This window comes from Nycticebus coucang, chromosome 8 (genome assembly GCF_027406575.1).
Source record: "Nycticebus coucang isolate mNycCou1 chromosome 8, mNycCou1.pri, whole genome shotgun sequence".
In the NCBI taxonomy this organism is placed as follows: domain Eukaryota; kingdom Metazoa; phylum Chordata; class Mammalia; order Primates; family Lorisidae; genus Nycticebus; species Nycticebus coucang.
The window spans coordinates 59,856,780-59,879,316 of NC_069787.1; the positions used below are offsets into that span (position 1 = coordinate 59,856,780).

General features: G+C 38.9%; 1 pseudogene; it reads right to left on the bottom strand.

Moving 5' to 3' along the window:
- Positions 1–4,345: 4,345 nt before the first annotated feature.
- On the bottom strand, positions 4,346–4,781 carry LOC128592468 (ubiquitin-conjugating enzyme E2 variant 1-like; annotated as a pseudogene).
- Positions 4,782–22,537: the final 17,756 nt, after the last annotated feature.

The following is a 22,537-nucleotide window of genomic DNA, read 5'->3' on the forward strand; positions in this document are numbered from 1 at the left end:
CTCTTCCCAATGCTTTATAACATTACCGAGATCAGATATAAGTCAACAAAATACTCATTTGGCTCTAAAATGAAATCTGATAAGTAGGTTAAGATACATTGTCTGAAACAGTGTGGTAGACCATTGCAAATTTTTTGCCTGTGTATTTTTTGGTATAGGAAAAGTTATGACACCAGATTTTGGATATGCTCTCCTATTTTCTTAAGCAAACTCTTAACAGTTGTTATTTGTCAAACCCAGGGGACTTTCAAATGCTCAATATGACTACATATGTAATCTGGAAATAGATTAGCTTTCATTTCATACTCCTATTGCTTCTTGTTGCTGGCACTTTGATGTTGGAATGATCTCTTATTCTTAGACTATGTTTTCCATTCTCAAGTAATCCTAAAGCTAGCTCAATACATTTAAGCTGGTTATATTGCTTTCAAATGGATTTCCTGAACTGCTAGTAACAAGTACTTTGCTCTCTTTTCATGATACTCCACTTCTATTTATAGCCAAGAGATGAGTGGAAGCCAAGGTCAAGGATAGTTGTTATTTGGTCAAGTCCAGCTGTCAAGTGCTGATTGGTAACTGGCAAGGTGTGGCGACTGCTGTCTGGCCATGCTGTGGTCCTGATAGCACCGTCAGCGTTTGTTTAATTCAGGCAAAGGCAGTTAACTTCAGCCTGCTCTGCAGACGCAAACCTGAGGTGTTTGGGACATCTCAGCCAAATTGGTTCTTGAGTTCAGACACAACCTGAAAATTAAAAACAGCACTGTCTGAGTCAGGGGGTCTGTTATGAAACACTGCCTTCCCTCTGTTTAGGATTCAGAGACAGAAATGTGTATCTCAATCCCTTTCTAACAAAGTGTATTGAGCCAAACAAATGCGAAAACCTATTTTTGTAGTTCAGAGAGATGAATATTTTCATGACTTTTTAAGTAGCTAAAGAGAGAGATGTATTAAATCAAACATAAGAATTAATACGGCATCCTGGATACAGTATCTACCAGAAATTAGATCAGCCCTAAAAGAAATTAGGCTATAAATAAGTTAAATATATATTTTAGGGGGAACTAGATATTAAGGCACTGTTTTAAAATGATGAATTAATGCTATTAAATGGCCTGACATCACAAAGGTGGAGGGGCTGATGGAAAAAATGCCTGCTCTGGTGGCTAAAGCTTTACTGAGATTGATATTCAGAAATCTTGGCAAGATTTATGCAGATCCTGCTTTGTACTTGCAAATTACTTTCACAATAATTTCAATCATCATTAATCAGCAGGCATTGTGTGAATGACAGATGCTATGTAATCTCTACAAAACAGTCCTCAGGATCTGATATTCCATATAGTCTCCCTCCCCTCCCTGTCCAAGGAGCAACAAAGCCTACTGTCTTCAGCATCATTCTGAGAGAGGTTGGAATACTTCTCTAATTTTAGGAGAGGAAAGTGAATATGAATAAATGGTCCTTGGGAGCCAGGATGACCCTGACCTCAGTTCCTCTCTTGGACGTGGACTCAGGTAGGTGAAATGCCAGGGATTCTTCCATCTTTCCCTGCGGGAGTTCACAGGGAAATGGGGCTCCTTTCCTGGAGACAGCTATTTTATTTTGAGGATAAAATTTAGCAAGAGCTGGGTGTAGTGTCTCATGCCTATATTGTCAGCTACTCAGGAGGCTGAGGCAGGAGGATCACTTGAGCCCAGGAATTTGAGGTTGCAGTGAGCTATGACAGCAACACTGCACTCTAGCCTGGGTGACAGAGCAATACTCCAACTCTTAAAAAAGAATTGAAAGAAAAAATTAATAAGCTTCCTTCCTCACAAAAATGTTATTAAAGCTCTCAGAATACAGATTTTTTAAATATTCTCATGTTCATAGACCCTGTTTTTTAAGGAAAACCGTATGGTTTGGTGGCCAAGAACATCCACTCTGGGGTCTATCTGTGAGGCCCCAGATTGAATCCTATCTCTGCCATTTACTCTGTGACAGAATGTCAGCTGGGGGAGCAGGGTGTGAGTCCAGAGTTTCTCTTTGCCTGGCATGGGCACAGATGCTCACTGGGATAAACACAGGTAAGATAGGCTGTGGATCAACTTCACTGCCAAGGCTCTAGCTGTTACCCATCCCTTTCTCTCCCACTCATCCTAGACAGAATCTGTAAAGAATCACTGTATGGGTATATGTAGCAGGTCTTTGCCAAATATTTATTAGTTGTGTGATTAAATTTAAAGACATCTCTAACAAAATCCCAAATAGTCATACTGGTAACCTTTTCAGTTGTGTGCAGGAAGTGATCATGTTTCTGATGGGTTCTCATATGAGAAACACCACACACAAAAAGAAATCTCAAACCATTAGAGCATTTCATTGATAATACATGTTTTACTATAAGGATTATGAAGAGAAAATTCATTGAAAAGGAAATACAAATGGTTAATGAATATAAAAATATTTTTATGTTACTGGTAGTTTTAACAAATGCAAATTCAAGAATAATAAAATCTAATTTTCACCTATCAATTTTTCAGATTTAAAAAGAAAATTTATTATTGGGAAGGAAGCAGAAAGATGAGGAATCCCATTCATGGCTGGTTGAAAATTTGGCACAATCACAGGGAAATTATTTATCAACATATAACAAAAGGTCTTTAAAATGTTCATATCTTCCAATGTATTCATCTACTTTTTTATCATATTTTATTTATTTTTTAATATTAATGCACACTTCTTTATTATATTAAAATCAGGCAATGATCTGACAATCAAAAGGCTGCTTATGGAATACTATTATGCTGGACTTTACTTATAGGATGTTAAATCCTTAGAACTAACATTTTCCCCAGAAAAAGATTAATGGAAACATCAATTGCTTTCCAGACTTTTGACAGTTCTGCTCAAAAGGTGGTTTTACAGAAATGCTAAATTAAAAAAAAAAAAAAAACTTTAGTACACAATGAATTGCTTTTATTTCGGTACTCATCCACATTTCAGCATTTAGTGGTCCTGAACAGAACATGAAAAAAGACAGCAATTTGCCAGGAAGGTCAAGCCCGACAATTTTGGGGATCACCTGTGCACACCCAGTTCTTTCTGGATCCCTGCTGAGGATTGGATCTTGCAAAGCAGCAGCACCAAAACCAAAATATGCACTGAATTCAAGATTTTCTTGTTCCAGTCGTCAAATTCTAAACTAGACCCCAATCGATTGCAAGGATGACAAAACGAGAGCCCTGTTTAAAACTTCTTTGATTTTTTTTTTAAACTTCTTCAATTTTTAAAAGCAAAAGCAATTACAGTAAAACAAACAATTCAGATGAATTGCGTGTGCTTACAAGTATCTTCATGTAGGCTTTCTCCAAGTTACCAAGGACTGTGAGAGCTGGCAGGCCTGAGTAATCCAAAACCTAAGCTAAAAAAGTGCATCAGCTGATAATGACAGCAGAGGTAGCAGGGCTGAGGACCCAATTCATTTCCCAGGCTGGTGGAGTGAATAAATGCAGTTCCAAAACTAAACAAGGAAGGTCAGAGACTCTTTCCAACCATACCTGATGGCTTTTGGCCAAAGCAAGGAAGTGTCATGGGAAGTGTTGGGTGGTGATAGTGCAAAGAGGGACTTGAGGAGGAAAGAGGAGAAAGCAGCAGCCCTCAATAAAGGTGGGGGAGAGAAGATACAGGGAAAGGCCTGAATTCTTTACTGAAGGCCAGTCTCAGAGGGGAGCAGAGGGGCTACAAGTCTATGCTTTGGCCAAGGGCAGGAGTGGAGAAAAGTGAGAAGGGGATGATTCCTTGGAAGAGGACATCAGTTAAGACTTACAGAAATCAGGGGTGCAGGCAAAACGCTCCACATACCCAGCAGTAATCCCACAGGCTGTGACCTGAAACCTTCACGTCTGCTCTAACAAGCCCCCAAGCTAGAGGGCTGTTGCAGGGAGGGGAGGAGACAGAGGCAGGGGAAATGAGAGAAGGCAGAGACCCCAGGCCATGTAATCAACAGCAAGGTGACTGTATGATGTGTCTTCACAGCTGAGTTAGATGTGCCCTACCAGTTATGATGGGAACCAATTTAAATATACTTTCTTGATCTCAGAAGTTCAGCTATGTGGACAGAGGTTACTCTTGATGGGATAATTTGTTATAGCACAACTTATATATTTCAAATGGACAAAAAAATCAGTATCGTTTACAGTATCTTAAGATAAATAGCCTTTGAATGGGAGTTTCCTTTCCAGTACTTTGAGATTTACAAGATGTATCTAGAGAATTTACTACTGTGGAAAATGAAGACTGCTAAAATCAAATGCAGGGGCAAGGGAAGGGCCTGTGGTTTTTCTTTTTGTTTAATTGCTGTAACAGTCATTCAGGCAGCTGAGGGAGTTTCTTATTTTTTTTAGACATCATTAGGCACCGAAGCACTTGCAGGACAACTTTGATGCTATATGAATTCTGCCATTTTGCTAGCACTGATACAGCTCTTGGGTCCACCACTCCATTAGAACTATTAACTCCATTCATAATAATTTTTGTTATAAATCTTACAAAGGGGGTGCTTCTGGGTATTTAGATCCACATTCTATTTTAAGGCTGTATAGTTTGTTTTCATAAATTGTTCTTGGAGGCCCAATTATCATCCCTGTCCATCTTGTAAGTGTCATGTCTTCATCATCATCTAGACCCCAGCTAAGTGTGCCATCTCAGTTAAAGGCCATACTCCTTTCTGACCTTCTCTGAGTTCTTCCAACAGTTGGAAATTGTCAGGGACTTTTATACCCAAGCCTATAGTGGCTGCCATCTTGTGTCGCTGTCCTTTAAATCACATTTTTAAAAAAGTGAACAGAAAGTTATATTCAAAGATATCCATTACAGTACTATAATTTTTAATAGGGAGAATTAGAAAATAACTTAGAACAATAAAAGGTGGTTAAATATGCTAGTTAGAATGAAATATTATGCTACCATTAAAATGAGACTTTAGGCTTGGCACCTGTGGCTCAAGCAGCTAAGGTGCCAGCCACATACACCTGAGCTGGCAGGTTCGAATACAGCCCAGGCCTGTCAAACAAAAAAGACAGCTGTAACCAAAAAATAGCCAAGCGTGTGGCAGGCACCTGTAGTCCCAGCTACTTGGGAGGTGGAGGCAGGAGAATTGCTTGAGCCCAGGAGTTGGAGATTGCTGTGAGCTGTGATTCCATGGCACTCTACCCAGGGGGACAGCTTGAGGCTCTGTCTCAAAAAAATAAAAACAATGAGACTTTAGTAATAATCTATAGTCAAAGCCACCATTTATAAAGAGTTTATGTCAGGCTGCAGTCTTGGGAGTTTGAATATATATTATCTCACTTAAATTTTATTGTGACAGATTAGTAACCTAACTTCCAACAATTTTATTTTTCATCTCATTTAAATCCATTAACAAATTAGAAAATTAAAAAAAATGTTAACATGAGAGAATACTCTTGATATTCCTTTGAGCAATCAAACAAAAATAAAACAATATACAAAATTACATGTACAGCATGGTAGTCCCCCCTTATCTGCAAGGGATACTTTCTAAGACCCCCAATGGATACCTGAACTTTATATGTCCTTTGCTTTTTCCAACTGATAACTTGGACTATTACTAAGGAATATACAGCATGAATACGCTAAACAGAGGGATAATTCACGTTCTGGGGAGATGGAATGGGACAGCACAAGATTTCATTAAGTTACTCAGAATGGCATAAAATTTAAAACCTGTGAATTGTTTATTTCTGGAATTTTCATACCTTTTTTTTGGAGTGTGGCTGTCTGTGGGTAACTGAAACCTCAGAAAGCAAAACCGCAGATAAGAGATGAACTGCTGTCGTTCTAGCTCAACTATATAAACACAATGAACCTCCCCATAACGGTATATGTAGGAATAAAACTCCAAACTGCATGGAACTCAGGTTTTATTGTTACCAAGATCCTGAAGTAGCAGTGGGGCTGGAAGGTAAAGGACAGTTAGTCCCTAGCCATGTTCCAGCAGAATTCACTTTATTCTAGGGTTGTGGATATATGAAGTTCAAATAGAAATTTACCAAAATGTTAAGTGGTTGTCTCTGTATTGTGGCATTATGGGTAATTTATGCTTTTCTGTATTTTCTGTTTTCTGTATAGTATTATTGCATAAAAGATAAAATGCTTCTAAAAGTCTGAAAAATTAAAAAGCAATTTGTTTTATAAGGGACAAACGGCCTCTCCATTTACAGTCCTTTTATATCTGACAGCTCAATAATTTAGGCAGGAAATGGAAAAGGCAAAACCCAGTGGTCAGAGGGAAATGAGAGGCGTGTCCCCACCTAACTACAGTGAAGGAGCCACGTGACACCTGTGGTAGCATCTGTGGTTGCATGTGTTACAAGTGAAAAAAAAAAATCACAATGAGGTTGGCAAAGCTTTGGGCATTACCCAACCCCATGTACCTACCAAAAATACTTTTAAAAATCTATTACAAAAAAAAGACCGTAAGGTCTCTGTTCTGTAAGAATAGACATGTCCCCCAAGTTAGCATGCAAGGCTAGTTAGGGGACCTCCGCTCTCTGACAAGAAACAATAAGCAAGCTCAGAGCTTCCTTCTGCTATTTGCAGGATCTTTGAAGACTAAACTGGAGTTAACTTTGAGGCCAGCCCATCAGCGGGTAATGCTGAGGTTCTGAAGCCGCCCTCATGCAAGGTGTGCTCTTGTTACTGTAGAAACCAAGCACCCAGAGGAAAGTGCCTGGGGGAACCCCTGTCGGTGGGAGGCCAGGCCCAGGGATGGGCCCACAGGAAGCGCTCAGCTGTTGTTGAGGTGGCAGCAGAGGGCCCGCCCTTGTTTGTTGAGGCTTTCCTACTAGGTTCTGTGAGAGGTGGCTAAAAGCAGAGGGTTCAGAGAATCCTCAGCCCTTGGTAAGGCCTAAAGGCTGAGGTTAGGTACATTTAGAGAAGTAGATCTCCCATGCAGATCACAGCTGGCGCATCTGGGAGAGAGAAATGCTAAATACTCAGTTCCAGATGGACCCCTGGCAGCAGGATGGTAACTTTCCAGAGTGTTTTCATCTTTCTTCAGAGCCATTCATTCATTTGTTCAATTGATATTTACGCAGCATTGTTATAGACACTGGAGAGACCAAGAGAAATAAGACAGCATCACTGCACACACGAGGAGGAAACAGAGAACCCACAAAAATACATTTCAGTGTGGTGAGTGCCATGGTGGGTGGAAGACCAGGGAACAGTGGGCACTTCCTGGAGAGGATGGACTTTCACCCATACTAAGGGCTGACGGAAGTGACCATGTCCAAATTGTGTCTTAACTTGGTGCTTCTCGGACTGTAATGGGTGTAAGAATTATGTGGGGGTCTTGCTAAAATGCAGGCTCTGATGCAGCAGACCTGAGATTCTGCTTTTTTTTAACATACTCCCAGGTGATGCTGATGCTCCTGGTCCAAGGATAACCCTTTGAGTATCTAGGTCCTAAGTGATGGTTAAGAGGGAGGTAGCCAGTAGAGAAGTGGGAAAGTTCATGAGCAGGAGGGTTGACTCTTGAGGGAAGTTGGAATTTTGCTGGGTAGGCTTGAAATTTCCCTAAGTTTGCCTCTTCCTTCTATTAGGGGTTCATTCATTCTTTCAAGCTCAGACCTAAACCTAGTATTTTGAGAAAGATATTTCTTTTTTTTTTTTTTTTATTAAATCATAGCTGTGTACATTGACATGATCATGGGTGGGATTACACCAGAGAAAGATATTTCTAACATGCACCTGGCATGTGTCCTTAATGGTGCCTAATGGTCTTGTTCCCATAGTGATCTTTTCCTATATGGCAGTGGTTCTCAACCTTCCTAATGCTGCAGTGTATTTTCATTGTTACAAAGGGGTCATGACCCACAGGTTGAGAACCACTGCAATAGGGGATAAGGTCCTGGGCCAAACCAAGTGGTAGATGATCAGTCAATGGGATTGAGTTCCTCGGCCCTAGGCCACAGCTCCACAAGGAAGGTCATTGCTTTTCCATTGCATAGGGAGCACAGTGTCTGAGAGACATGAGCAGTTGGGTGGTTTAGAGTTCAAGCCCTGGAATCAGAATGACAGAGCTCAAATCCTGGATCTGCCGCATACTAGCTGCATTAACCTGGGCATACTTCTGTTCCTTGGTTTCCTCATCTGTAAAATGGAAAGGGTAATAGTACCTGCCTGAAGGGATTGTTATACACATTGCGTAATACATATTAATTGCTTCTAGCAATTGTAGACATTCAGTAAGTGTTATCTGTTATTTTTGTTAAGGGCTGAAGTTGACATTAGCTAACCCGACCACACATTGACTGTTATAACTTGGTGAGCATGGAAATATTTGTCTAAGGTAGGGCTAGTGAGTGAGCTTATTTATCTTTGCCATGCCTGCCCTCTATTAACACATATGATGGCAAGTAATTGTATTATTTTTTATAAAATATTTTTTTGAAGCTAAAGTGGGAAATGCACCCATAAGGACAGAAATAGGGGTCTTGGCAGAATACTTCAAGTGGGACCCTTAGGTAAGAGCTTGTTTCATGAGACCACCTCTAGTTATTCAGGGGGAATTGTCTCAGAGAATTTAATTCTGTCTCACTATGTGCTCACCAGAGCTGGGCCTCTGGAATTCTAGATGAGACCATAGAAATAGAAATATTTGCTCAACAAACAGCCAATAGGTATAGACCTGGATGAAATTGTGTGTTATGTGGGTGAGGAGGGAGTGGAACTGTATGATATCACCTCTCAATACTGTTGTGGATTATTTAAGGTTTAGAGTGAATGATTACAGAAAAGCTTTGGGACTAATATCACCTATCTTCTTTTCTTTTTTGTCTGTGAATACTTAGAACTGCACTGTCTAATATAATGGCCATTAGCTACATGTGGCTATTTAAATTAATGAAAATTAAATAAAATTTAAAATTCATTTGCACTAGATAGTTCAAGTGCTCAATGACCACATGTGGCTAAGTGTTACTAAGTTAGACAGCACACATGTAGATATAGAACATTCCATCGGAATTTACTGACTTAGAGTGTAAGTTTTAGACTTCAAGAGTTGCAGATTGTAATTGAGTTACCCAAAGATGGCAAAATCCCAGAAATCATGCAATAAGGATGTTGCAGAATTGAATACAAAAATTAGGAAGTATAAAGGGCAAGTTTGCGTTATTTTGAGATAGCAATAAAGTTTGACTCTACAGAATTTGATTCAATAGCTGTTAAATAAGCAGGCCCTTACTTTAGGTAAAGCACAAAACTAAGGGCCCTGGAAAGAAAACAAAGTCTGTCAGATGCAATCACTGACCTCAAATAGTTTGCTGGCAAGTTGGGTAGATACTAAGTAAATAGAAGGACATTAAATAGCAGTCCAAGGAGGTAAGTGAGAAAAACCCGATATAATAATACTGAGATGAACATGAGTTTAATACGTGTAAAGGAGGTGATGATTGACTGTCACTTGACAGGAGGCACAAGTGGAACTGAGCTAAGGACACGGAAATGGATACATCAGGCTGGGAAGACAGGCAACAGGTACCTAAAAACAGGAAAACAGGTAACAGGTAAGTAAAAATGAACTACAAATATTAATAGGCAGTCAGATTGCAAATACGGCTGGGGGCAGGTTTTGGAAGAACTCAAATGCCAGTCTACAATGATTAAACTTTAACGTGCAGATGGTGGGAGCCATAGAAGAGTTGGGAGTTGAGGAGCACCATTATGTAAGCAATATTTTGCCAAATTGGGTCTGGCAGGGATAGAAAGCTGGACGGAAGGAATTAGCCATCTTTGCTAGGATACCAGCCCAGAAGGTTGTAGAAAAACCCACGCAAAAGGTGAGAAAGACCTAAACAAGGTCAATACTAAAAGATCCAATACTTACTTCCCTTCTGTGCTTTGGCCACAGCCCTCTTCCAGGATGGCCTCCCTTTGCCTTCTGCTTTGCTCAAGTTTACTCATTCTTCAAGATGGCAAAGACCCACTTCTCCCATGAAGCCCTTTTTGATTGTTCCAGCCTGTAAGCAGGTCATCTTTTTCTAGAATCCTACTGTACTTATTTACAGTGTCAACATTTACCATTCTCTAATTGTCTCATTTCTTACTTGTGCTTTCCAAACAGATTGAACTCAGGGTTTATGTCTTGCCCTTCAAATCACATCATCAAAATTGAAGGTTCTGTGACAATGAAAAATCCTGGCTCTTTTTCAGGGTTTTCAAGGTGGCCTCTTAGAGACTTGACCCTAGGCAGAAGCTCTCATTTTTCCCTCCTCCCCTTACTTACTGTCAAGTCCTGATTTCAGATACTTTACAGATCGAGTGTTTTGAGACTTTTGTCTGAGGAAAGTGTTCCTTAGCTAAAGCTTGGGAATTATTGGCCCCAGCCACTGGACTTGAGAATTAGCTTAGTAGTTATGGTAGTGAGGAACATTCTAGATTGATCCATTCTTCTTCATGAGTATCTGAAAGCTAAACTCTGTGCCGGGGAATAAAGTGGAGAACAGGGATCAGCCCTGAGGAGATGAATTAAATTGCTCTTTGTAGTGAACTTGGAAAGCACAGAAAAGTATAAAGAAAATAAAAATAATCTCTAATCCTACCACCCAGAAGGAACATTGTTAATCTTGGCATGCTTTTCAGTTCTCTAGTCCCACACACTCTCATAAATATAATTTGTCACAGTTGAGATCATTCTGTTGTCGAGTTTGGTGTCCTCCTCTTTTTGCGTACAATTTTTATATGATTCTAAAAATCCTCTTAAATATATTTGTGATGGCTCCTTGATGCAGATTGGTTCCCCAGAAAGTAGACTCTGAGGTTCAGATTGGCATGTAGGACATTTGTGAGGGACTGCCCTTGAAATCAACATCTGCCACAAGGAAGGGAAGTAAGCAGGTGAGACAGGGAGAGGCTGAGCTGTGATGCCGGCCGTGGTCAAGTCTGTGGGAATTCTGGAGCTGGGACAGCCCTCCCAAGCTATCCTAGGTTGGGGGAAACGGGACAGACCTTTATACTACCAGCTGGACTACTCATTGGCTTCAGGCTGCCCTTAGAAGGAAATACTATCTTGGGCAAAGTAGTCCCCAAAGAGGGTTCAAAGCAGAGAGCTATCGTGGATCACCAATCCCAGCAGCTGGGAGAATGACCCCTTCATACTCAAAGGGAAATCTGGGCAGCATGTCACAGCCTCCACTGCCCTTGTAACACTGCACAGAATGTTCAGTAATGGCTAAAAACGAGTACTTACCACCTCACAAGCATCATGCTAGGTGATCTTTATTCATCCCACTTAAGCGTCAGCAAAAAACTTAAAATTCAGGGTCAGTTATTGCTGAGGAGTGTTCTCCGCAATGTAATTTGGTTGCCTGGCAACCCGTGGGCGGGTGTTCGCAAGAGGAAGGGAAAGCTTCTGCGCCAGCAATTCAATAGCAGTATTGGCTTTCATTTCAAACGTGCTAAATAATAGGGCCGTACAATTCGCCTCCATTAGCCCAAGTTGCTTACTTTTTTTCTTGAATGGAAAATTAATCTGGTTTAGTGCCAGGTAACATTTGCAACCATACTTCCTCTGCCAGACATTTAAAAGAAAAAGTGTTTCCCATTTTGGAAAATAACAAAGTTCTGTGTCTGTCTTCATGTTTTATCATACTTTTTTTCTCTCCTCTTTTCTCTCTCTGTTTTTGTTAAGAAAACACATAATTTACAGCCTGTTATTCCTAAAATCCAGGCAAGAGATAGAAGAACTCAAGAAAAAGAGAGAGAGCAGGACAGCACTTTATTTCTGGATACAGAGTAGGGTTGTGGATAAAAGGAGTCCACTGAAGAGGAAGTAAGAGAACTGACAAGTGACCTAGGCACTGAGCAGTACTTGGGAAACTTTACCAGAGGTGAAAGGCAACCACATTTCTACTGTTGGTTCAGGGCCAGCGTATCCTCTACTTGACTGCTATTCACACATAAGACATAACAAGGTTTGATGTCACACGTAAGACCTTGTACAGAGTAGGCGCTCAACAAACGTGTGTTGGCAGTGCACTGAGCCTGGATACAGGGAATTCTATCAGCACAGCTGCACCCAGTCTCAGGGTTGTAGGAGAGCGTATTTTTAGTCTCACGTAATTTCCTGTCTTAGGGATGAGAAAAATGGACTGGCAGCCAAGGCTGGCAAGCTGTTCCTGCCTGAATATGAACCAGGCTCTAGTAGTGCATCATCAAAAACTCTCCTGTGCTTTTTTCCTAGTTGAGTAAATTCATTTTCATTTGCTTACTCTGAGTTTGCAAGAGCTATTCAGAGTGGATCATACTTACCTTCAGAATAGATTTAATAAGATTCCCATGTCTTTCTAGATATATAGAACCTGGTCCTGGCTAAAGATACCAAGACACTAACTTGAGGTTCTTTGGAAACACATCTTTGCTTTCTTTCTTTTTGCTGCCCAACAAAATCCGAGCCAATAGACTACAGCTTCTCATCAAAAAGTCATATATCAAATGGGTTTGATCAAAAAGTCAAAATCAAATAGGTTTCATTCAAGGATGCAAGCCTGGTTTAACATACACAAGTCCAGAAAAGTAATTCCCCATAGCAACAGAAGCAAAAACAAAGATCATGTGATCCTCTCAATAGATGCTGAAAAAGCATTCAATAAAATCCAGCATCCTTTTCTAACTATACATTGAAGAATATAGGCATAGGTGGCACATTTCTTAAACTGATCGAGGCCATCTATGACAAACCCACAGCTAATATTTTACTAAATGAAGTAAAACTGAAAGCCTTTCCACTTCAGACTGGAACCAAAGTTGTCCTCTATTGCCACTACTATTTAACATAGTGCTGGAAGTTCTAGCTAATACAATCAGGCAAGAGAAGAAAACAAAGGGCATCCAAATGGGAGCAGAGGAGGTCAAACTCTCCCTCTTTGCTGACAATGTGATCTTATACTTAGAGAACCCCAAAGACTCAACCACAAGACTCCTGCAAGTGATAAAAAATACGGTAATGTCTCAGGATATAATCAATGTCCACAAATCAGTAGCCTTTATATAAACCAATAACAGCCAAGATGAGAAGCTAATTAAGGACACAATCCTCATCATAGTAGCTTCAAAGAAAATGAAATATCTAGGAATATACCTAACAAAAGAGGTGAAGAACCTTGATAAAGAAAATTATGAAACCCTAAGAAAAGAAATAGCAGAAGATATTAATAAATGGAAGAACAGACCATGCTCATGACTGGGAAGAATCAGCATTGTTAAAATGGCTATACTTCTGAGTGGCGCCTGTGGCTCAAAGGAGTAGGGTGCTGGCCCCATCCCATATGGCAGAGGTGGCGGGTTCAAACCCAGCCCCGGTCAAAAACTGCAAAAAAAAAAGTCTATACTTCCCAGAGCAATCTGCAGATTCAATGCCATCCCTATTAAAATATCAACATCATACTTTCAAGATTTGGAAAAAATAATTCTTTGTTTGTATGGAATCAGAAAAAAAACCGTATAGTTAAGGCAATTCATAGTAATAAAAACAAAGTCTAGGGCATCAGCCTACCAGACTTTAGGCTGTACTATAGGGCTGTAGTGATCAAAACAGCATGGTATTGGCACAAAAATAGAGACACAGACATCTGGAACCCAATAGAAAATGAAGAGATGAAACTAACATTTTACAGCCACCTAATCTTGGATAAACCAAACAAGAACTTGCACTGGGGGAAAGAATCCCTATTCAATAAATGGTGCTGGGAGAACTGGATATCCACTTGTAAAAGACTGAAACTGGACCCACACCATTCTCCACTCAAAAAAATTGATTCAAGATGGATAAAAGACCTAAACTTAAGGCATGAAATGGTAAAAATCCTCAAAGAAAGCAATGGGAAAAACACTTGATCAGCTTGGAGAAAGACTTTATGAAGAAGACTTCCTTAGCAATTGCTGCAGTAGGCAGTTTAAATCCTCCTGTCTCTGGGCTGACTCCAATCTGGCTTGCTAAGTGAGCATTCTGCTGGTAAATTCCAACCCCTCCCATCTACACCCTGGATCCTCACAACCTGCTCCCTTCCATAGAGGTTGTTTGTAGAATCTTCTCCAACTGTTTGTTCATTTATCTTTCATACCACATGGTATATCCACTATTGTTTCATAGGATTATATCAGCTCTTCCCTCAATCACAGACTACAGAACTCTGAGTTTTTAACAGTGAGTCTTAAAATGGAAGCCAAGCCACGTTGGTGGTCTTCAGAGGTTTTTCTCAAGGGTGTAGGAGATCTCAGAGATTGTGAAGCAGTGCCCTTGCAATTTTTCACTTAAACTGCTCACTCTGAATAGTGCTGGTGAGCTCAAGGTAATGTTTTACATTAATCTTGGGCAGTTATAGGGGAGAGGCACAACCAGAAGGAAGAGAGAAATCAGAATTAGGTTTTTATTTATTTTAGTTTAGTTATTTATTTTTTTTGAGACAGAGTCTCACTATGTTGCCCTTGGTAGAGTGCCGTGGCATCACAGCTCACAGCAACCTCACACTCTTGGGTTTAAGTGATTCTCTTCCTACAGTCTCCCAAGTAGCTGGGACTACAGGTGCCCACCACAACGCCCAGCTATTTTTTGTTGTTGTTGTTGCAGTTGTCATTGTTGCTTTCACTGGCCTGGGTGGAGTTCAAACCGGCCAGCCTTGGTGTATGTGGCCAGTGCCCTACCCACTGAGCTACTGGTGCCACCAGGATTAGGTGTTTAGAGAAGGTTAGACATTTGAGGAAAGAAAAAAATAGAGAAGGAGCCATTGGCAGAAGTATAAAGAATGAGGAACAAAGATGAAGGCAGCCAGTTAGTGTCCCCATGGGGAGTTAGTGGTCTTAGAGCAAAAAACATACCTTCAAATGATTTAGGAGAAATGGGCAGCAGATAAAGGAATTGGAAGTTCTGAGAAGAGGTGGAGGCCTGGCCAGAGTAGAAGATTTAGGTAAGCCTTTTGGGGAGAGGAGTGTGCATATTACAATTAGTAGGCGTTGACTAGGATAAGACAGATGGTAGGAACTGAGTTCCTCTTCCTCTCATTCTTTCTCCCACTTCTGACATTACCCATTCTTTTTTCTTCTCTCTTGGATATCTTGTTTCTTTCTCTTTCCTGAACCAATCAATCAATCTTCCTTCTTTTTCCCCTCTTTCCTCTCCTGCCTTGAAAGCATTTCATAAGCTCTTAAGTCTAGGCCTTTCAACTGGTGATGAAATCAGTGCTGTGGGATGAAACAAGCATTTTCAAAACACTGAAATAGAATAGAATAACATAGAATTAAGTATATAAAATAATATACAATAAAATAGGAAACATTTGAGGGATTTAGGGTAAGGGTAAACTTCCATTTCAGTTACATATGCCTGTATGGGTGTATGTATGTATAAAATTATTTTCATCCTGTGGATTGAACTCAAGAAAAGTTTGAAGTTCCCTACAGTGTAATTTCCAACTAAAGAAATATCTTCGTTATTTGGTATAATTGGTAATGATTTTCTGATGAGAATTTTTAAGAGGATCATATTGATAAAGATTTAATATTTCTTTCTCTTAACTTCTCTGTAAACAAAAATAATCTTAGATTGTTAAATTACTTTTTGCTGGAATTTTTTTTTTCCAGTCTTTGGCTCATCCCTCAGCCCCCAAACTGGGTTGCTTCTTTCTTTTTTTTTCTTTTGAGACAAGGTCTCATTATATTGCCAAGGTTTGGTCGTGAATTTCTGGTCTCAAGCACTCCTTTCACCTCAGCCTCTTGAGTAGCTAAGACTACAAAGCCTGGCTAATGTTTTCTTTTCTTTTTTTTTTTAATCGTAGTATCACTATGTTGCCCAAGCTGGTCACCAACTCCTGGCCTCAACCTCAACCTCTTGAGTAGCTGAGACCACAGGTGCAAGCCACTGCTTCCAGATTTGCATTTTCTTAATTGTGACTTTTGAGTTGCAGAAGTTCTTAATTTTGATAGAATATGGTTTATCAGTTTTTTATTTTCTAGTTAAAACTTTCTATTTCTTAAGAAATCATTGCTAGACCCTCACATTTGCCAGGATAGTCTCTTGGACTCCTACTTCTATGGGTTTTAAAGTTTGAGCTTTTACATTTAGGTCTATGGTCCATTTTGAGTTAATTAAAGTGTATGGTGTGAGATAAGAGTTGAGATTCACTTTCTTCCTTATGGATGTCTACTAATTCAATCACCTTTTCTTTAAAACACCATCCATCATTGAATTATCACCTTTGTCAAAAATTAATGGATTGCATGTGTGCAGAAGCAAGACAGAACATGTATTTTTTTAATTAAAACTATTAAAATATAAATTTAGCCAGACCATCAGGAAAACAGAAGCTGAGATTGTTTTAATGTTTTGGCTTATGTCTCGAATGAATTCAAGCCTAGGGCAGTGAACAGAACTGACCCACAAGATAGCAGTCAAGCAGTGTGCATTCCAGGACATTTCCTACCAAGCTCCTCATTTCACGATACTCCTAAGGCTGTGCTGCCACATGGACATTCTACAAGAGGCACATACTCCCTGATCTCTGTTTGAAAGTGGGCTTTTGAAACCCTGTGGTCCCATCCCTTCACCCTTCACCCCTCACTCCATTCTGCTCCTCCTCCAAATCCTGAGGAGGACCCATCATGCTTAAAGGCAGATCTTACAGCAACAGTGATAATAGTTCGGAAGAAACTTTCCTCATGGACCAGGAGACCTCCCCACAAACTATCAACTGAACCTTTCTACAGGGGCTGGAGGGGACCACAAGAGTGTAGGAGACAGTACATTTAAACCCTGCTTTATAGCAAGCCGGGCTTGGTGAAGTGGTAAGTCACAGTTAAGTGCTCCAGTTGTTTTACTCATGCTTAAAATACTCACTGATTTCATTCATGATCTAAAGAAAGAAAGAACCCAAAACTCAGAGCTGGACTCTCAGAATTGGACTGGAGTTCTAATTCTTCTACTTGCCTTGTGTGTACTCATCATAAATAATAGAAATGCTGTATTATTATTATTGCTTAATATTTTAATGCAGCGATTGTCTGATTTCTTTTCTGAATATATTTATTGTCGTTCATTCTTTACAAGATTTTTGTTTCTAGTCCTTATCTTAAACATTGTTATTGTTTTAAATTTTAAGCTTTTTTAGGTTCGGCACCTGTGGCTCAAGCCGCTAATGCGCCAGCCACATACATCTGAGCTGGTGGGTTCAAATCCAGCCCAAACAACAATGACAGCTGCAGCCAAAAAGCCGGGCATTGTGGCGGGTGCCTATAGTCCCAGCTACTTGGGAGGCTGAGGCAGGAGAATTGCTTGAGCCTAGGAGTTGGAGGTTGCTGTAAGCTGTGATGCGACAGCACTCTACCCAGGGTGACAGCTTGAAGCTCTGCCTCAAAAAATAAAATTTTTAAGCCTTTTTAATTCTGTGAAGGCAAAAGTGGAAACCTAATAAACATGTGTATATGTAAAAAAAATAATAGAAATGCTGTTACTGACACACAGGTGAGCATCATATAAAAGCACTCTGCAAATTGTTTCAGTAGCCCGCAAAGTTGCTATATTCCAATCTGAGTCATTACTTAAATAGGCTCTGTTGAAATCAAGTGTAGGATGACTTTTAGTTGTTTGCTGATCCACTCTCCTTAAAGACTCATCAGCAAACATTTGCTTGTTGAATGATTCCCTGTAACCTTGAAATACATTAGAATTGGTTCTGCAGAAGGGTAATTTCTGGGAGCCTTGGTCGCAGTCAACTTTTCATTTGTTAAGAATTAATACTTTTACCGAGGAAGTATTGAAAATAACCAGCAAGACCAAAGGCCAGAAATAGTGAATCTTTATGTAAGTCATATAAAACAAAAACAAAACTTTTCCTCAAAAGGCTACATAAATAACTGGTTTCAGGTATTATAAAATATATGTTATTATATCTTTCCCCTGATATAAGTTAGTTTCTATAAATATTTTGTTGATAACCATGTTTTCCCCAACAATAATGGTGATGCAAGGCCAGGAGCAGTGGCTCACGTCTGTACTCCTAGCATTCTGGGAGGCCAAGGCAGGTGGATTGCCTGAGCTCACGAATTCGAGACCAGCTTGAGCAAGAGCAATACCCCCACCACACATCCTGTCTCTAAAAAAAAAAAACAGCCAGGTGTTATGGCAGTCACCTGTAGTCCGAGCTACTTGGGAGGCTGAGGCAAGAAAATCACTTGAGCCCAAAACTTTGAGGTTGCTGTGAGCTATGATGCCACAGCACTCTACCCAGGGTGACAAAGATTCTGTCTCAAAAAAAAAAAACAGTAATGCAAATTCATTACAGAAAACTGGGAAACTATATATTTTCAGTCATTTGTACTGACATATATATACACAGTAGAACAACTGTAAGTTGACCACCCAACAGATTATAACAAACTAGTCAGCATAGAGAGGTTGTCAACATAAGAAGCTGGGCCTACTCTACTGATAATGTACATGTGATGTACATCCCATCTATGGAAATTAGGTCAACTTGAGGTGGTCAACATAGGGAGGAGGTCCACTACAGAGGTTCTGTTGTATATTTTTAGAAAATTTGTTAAATATTCTTGATATAGTCTTGTAAATTGCTTCCCCCCCTTAGTAGTATTCATAAGTAGATTCTAATGTCAATATTTTCAGGAAAAATAATTTTGAAAGCTGCCTAATATTTTATCTACACTTAACATATATGAAAATTATTTAAACATCGTTTTCCAAGTTATTATGAAGTTAAATATGTAATTAAATTGTATCTACTTAAATTTGTAACTGGTAAATTTGAGTTATTAAAAGAATTCCAGATTCTGTTTTACATTGGGAAAATAAATAGGTATATTGAAATGTACACATGAATTTTGAAGGCAGATCATGCATTCTCAACAGTAGCAGTCACCCAAAAGGAAGTTAAAATTAGTTTTGGGTAAAAAGATCTTACCATTTTTTCATAGCTCAAACATGGATATATTGTAGATAGAGTGTATTAACAGGTATATAATATACTGGTAGTACTGAAATTGCATGGAGGAGAAGAATGATTAAGGAAAAAGAGGCCTACAAAGGTTTCTTAGTAGATGATGATGAAAAATAGCTTGAGAAACACGGAGATAATCTGGTAGAGAATTGAAATCCCACATGGCGATTCAATTGCTTTAAACCTAAACTCATTTCAAAGAAATCGGTTTCCTCTCTAGCATACAGAATCTTCTGACGTTCTGGTCTTAGGTGATCATTTCTTTTTTTTTTTTTTTTTTTTTTGTGGTTTTTGGCCGGGGCTGGGTTTGAACCCGCCACCTCCAGCATATGGGACTGGCGCCCTACTCCTTGAGCCACAGGCGCCACCCTGATCATTTCTTTTTAAATATGGCATGCAGATGAAAGAAAATACACAAGTGAAATTATTGAAATTTCCTCTGTTGCAATCACATTTAAGTAATAGCACTACATTATAAAACTATTCATTGTCAAATGGAAAATTCATTTCCCATCTCTTAAAAACCAGAATTAATCATTTACCTCTTAAAAGATTTTCTTTGTGTTTTAATTCAACAAACTTCAGTGAATTTTTGAGAGTATCAATTTTCATTTTGTATGCAAGTGTCTTTGAAAAGACACCATTGCCACAAGAACAAAAATGGTAGCTAGATGCCTTGCCTGGGGTTTTTAAAAAATAACAGCTGTCTTGAGACATAATTTACATCTATAAAATTCACCCTTTTAGAACATACAGTTCAGTGGTTTATAGTATATTTACCCATTCGTATAACCATTAACACTCTCTAATTTCAGAACATTTTCAAGCCTATACCCATTAGCAGTCACTCCCTATTCCCCTTTCTCCACAGCCCCTAAAACCCCTGATCTACCTCCTTATCTCTATAGATTGTCCTGTTCTGAGCCTTTCATATCATTAGATTTGCAATATGTGAGTGTTTGTGACTGGCTTCTCTCACTTTTTAAAAAAGTTCATTCGTGTTGTAGCATTCATCAGTCCTTCATTCCTTTTATGCCCTGAATGATATTTTACGATATACATTAATACCGCCTTTAGTTTATCCATTTATCAGCTGGATATTTGGGCTGTTTCCACTTTTTGGCTATTATGAAATAATATTGTCATGAACACTTATAAATTCTCAAATTTCTAGGGTACAGACATAGAATTGAATTTCTGAATCATATGGTAACACTATATATAACATTTTGAGAAATTGTACAACTGGTTTACAAAGCAGCTGTAATATGTTACATCAGAGCAATGTGTGTGGGTTCCAATTTTTCCACTTCCTTACCAATACTTGTTAGTGTCTTTTTAATTTTAGTCATCCTGTGGGGTATGACGTGATATCTCATTGTCGTTTTGATTTCCCTTTCTCCAAAGAATAGTAACATTGAACATATTTTTATGTGCTAATTGGGATTTTGTAGGTCTTTTTGGAAAAATTTCTCCTCATACCTTTTCTTCATTTTTAAATTGGGTTATTTGTCTTTTTATGGTTGAGTTGGAAGAATTCTTTCTATATTCTGGAAACGAGTCTATTATCAGATATATGATTTGGAAACATTTTTTCTCATTTCCTGAATTATCCTTTCATTTTATCTTATTTTCCCAGGGTCATTTTATTTATTTATTTATTTTTCCAGGCAACATAATTTTGTACATAGAAAAGAATTAAAAGTGAGTCAACAAGATCACTGGATTAAAATTCAATATACAAATATCCATTCTATACCATTAACAATTACAGAATTAAAGTTAGCATGACAGCACAAAATATCAAATACATAGAAATAATTCTTTGAAATATGTAGTATTTCTACATGGAGAACTTCTAATTATTATTGAAAATATAAAAGACATATCAGCATATGTTGCAAAATTGTTGTTAAATTTTTTTTTTTTTTTTTTACTTGTTTAGGTATTCCTTCTGTTAAAACTCGGGTAATTGTCTTTCTAGGGATATCACTATATCACTATACCACATAGCAAATTCAGTTTGCTCTGGGGGTTCAGAAGGATTTTGGCAAACAGCAGGCCCACTGGGGGCATACATATCTGATATTGGTGTTATTATATATGCAAGTTCCTTCAGGCTTTCCTCTGTACATTCATAATAAGAGTAAACCAATAATATAATTTTGACAGTTTGTCTAGTTTGGGTTACCTTTTGGATACATTTTTCACAACCTTCATATGTCTTATATCTAAAATTAAAGAAGAAAGGTGAAAAAGTCCATAGCAAAGAATCAGTAAATCAATCCCATGCCACTGTTGCTCATCCTCAAGCTTCTGCTGCTCATAGAACAGTCAGCTCCATGTGTAGGCTGGTAATTTGAGACTAGCAAGATCCCATCTCTACAAAATTTTCTTTTAAAAAAATCAGCTGAATGTGGTGGCACACTAGCAACTCAAGAGGCTGAGACAGTAGGATTGCCTGAACTCAGGAATTCAAGATTTCAGTAAGCCATGTGACTGGGGGAGGGCTGTAGTCTGTTTTTTCAGGGTAAGACAGCGGGGATGCTCTGGATATCATTGGACCATCCACTTCCCATCAATGGTTGATTTCACACATAAGTGATGTATCCAGGCAGGAATGCTATTCACCTTCACTGCTGTTGGTGTGGATAGGACTACCAAGTAGGGGCCCTTTCACTATGGTGAGCAGGCTCAGGTTCCGATCTTTAGTCCACACCTGGTTACCTAGAGAGTGGGGATGGACTGGGGAAGATAAACTAATAGGATATCTGTCATTCACCCATTCTGAAATCCTTTTTCATTATTTTTCCTGGTGACATTATTTGGTTAGTAAGTTAGTAAGTTTTGTTTCTTCTATTTCTCTCAGGGTCCATGGTAAGTTTCTTAAAATGGGAGGGGTTCTGTGATATAGTATTTTACAGGGTGAGTAACCTATTCTTTTGTTGTTGTTGTTGTTGTTTGTTTTTTGAACCAGGTTACATTGACTGCATTTGTTAGGTAAAGTCCCTCTTATAATTGTGTGTGTCCCGCCCCCAAAAGGTATGTCACACACCGTGACTCCGCTACTTTACTTTCTTAATGATGTCCTTTGAAGCACAAAAGCTTTTCATTTTGATGCATTCCCATTTACCTATATTTTCTATGGTCACTTCTGCTTTTGGTGTTAGATCAAAGAAAACATTATCTAATCCAGGGTCACAAAGATTTACTTCTATGTTTTATTCTAATTGTTTTGACTATTGCTTTTGCAATTAGGTTTTTGATCCATTTTAGATGAAATTTTGTTTATGAGATAAGGTAAGGGTCCAACTTTATTCTTTTTCATATGGATATCCAGTTATCACAGTGCCATTTGCTAAATGACTTGGGTTTTGAATCAAGATACAATAATGGTTGATTGACAGATTAAGATCTTTGTCTAGAACCAGTCTTTTTCCTATCCTATCACCCCTTTCTTTCTTTTATTATATGTAAAATACCATATATTGTATGATAATATTTAGATGTCATATATTTTACTGAA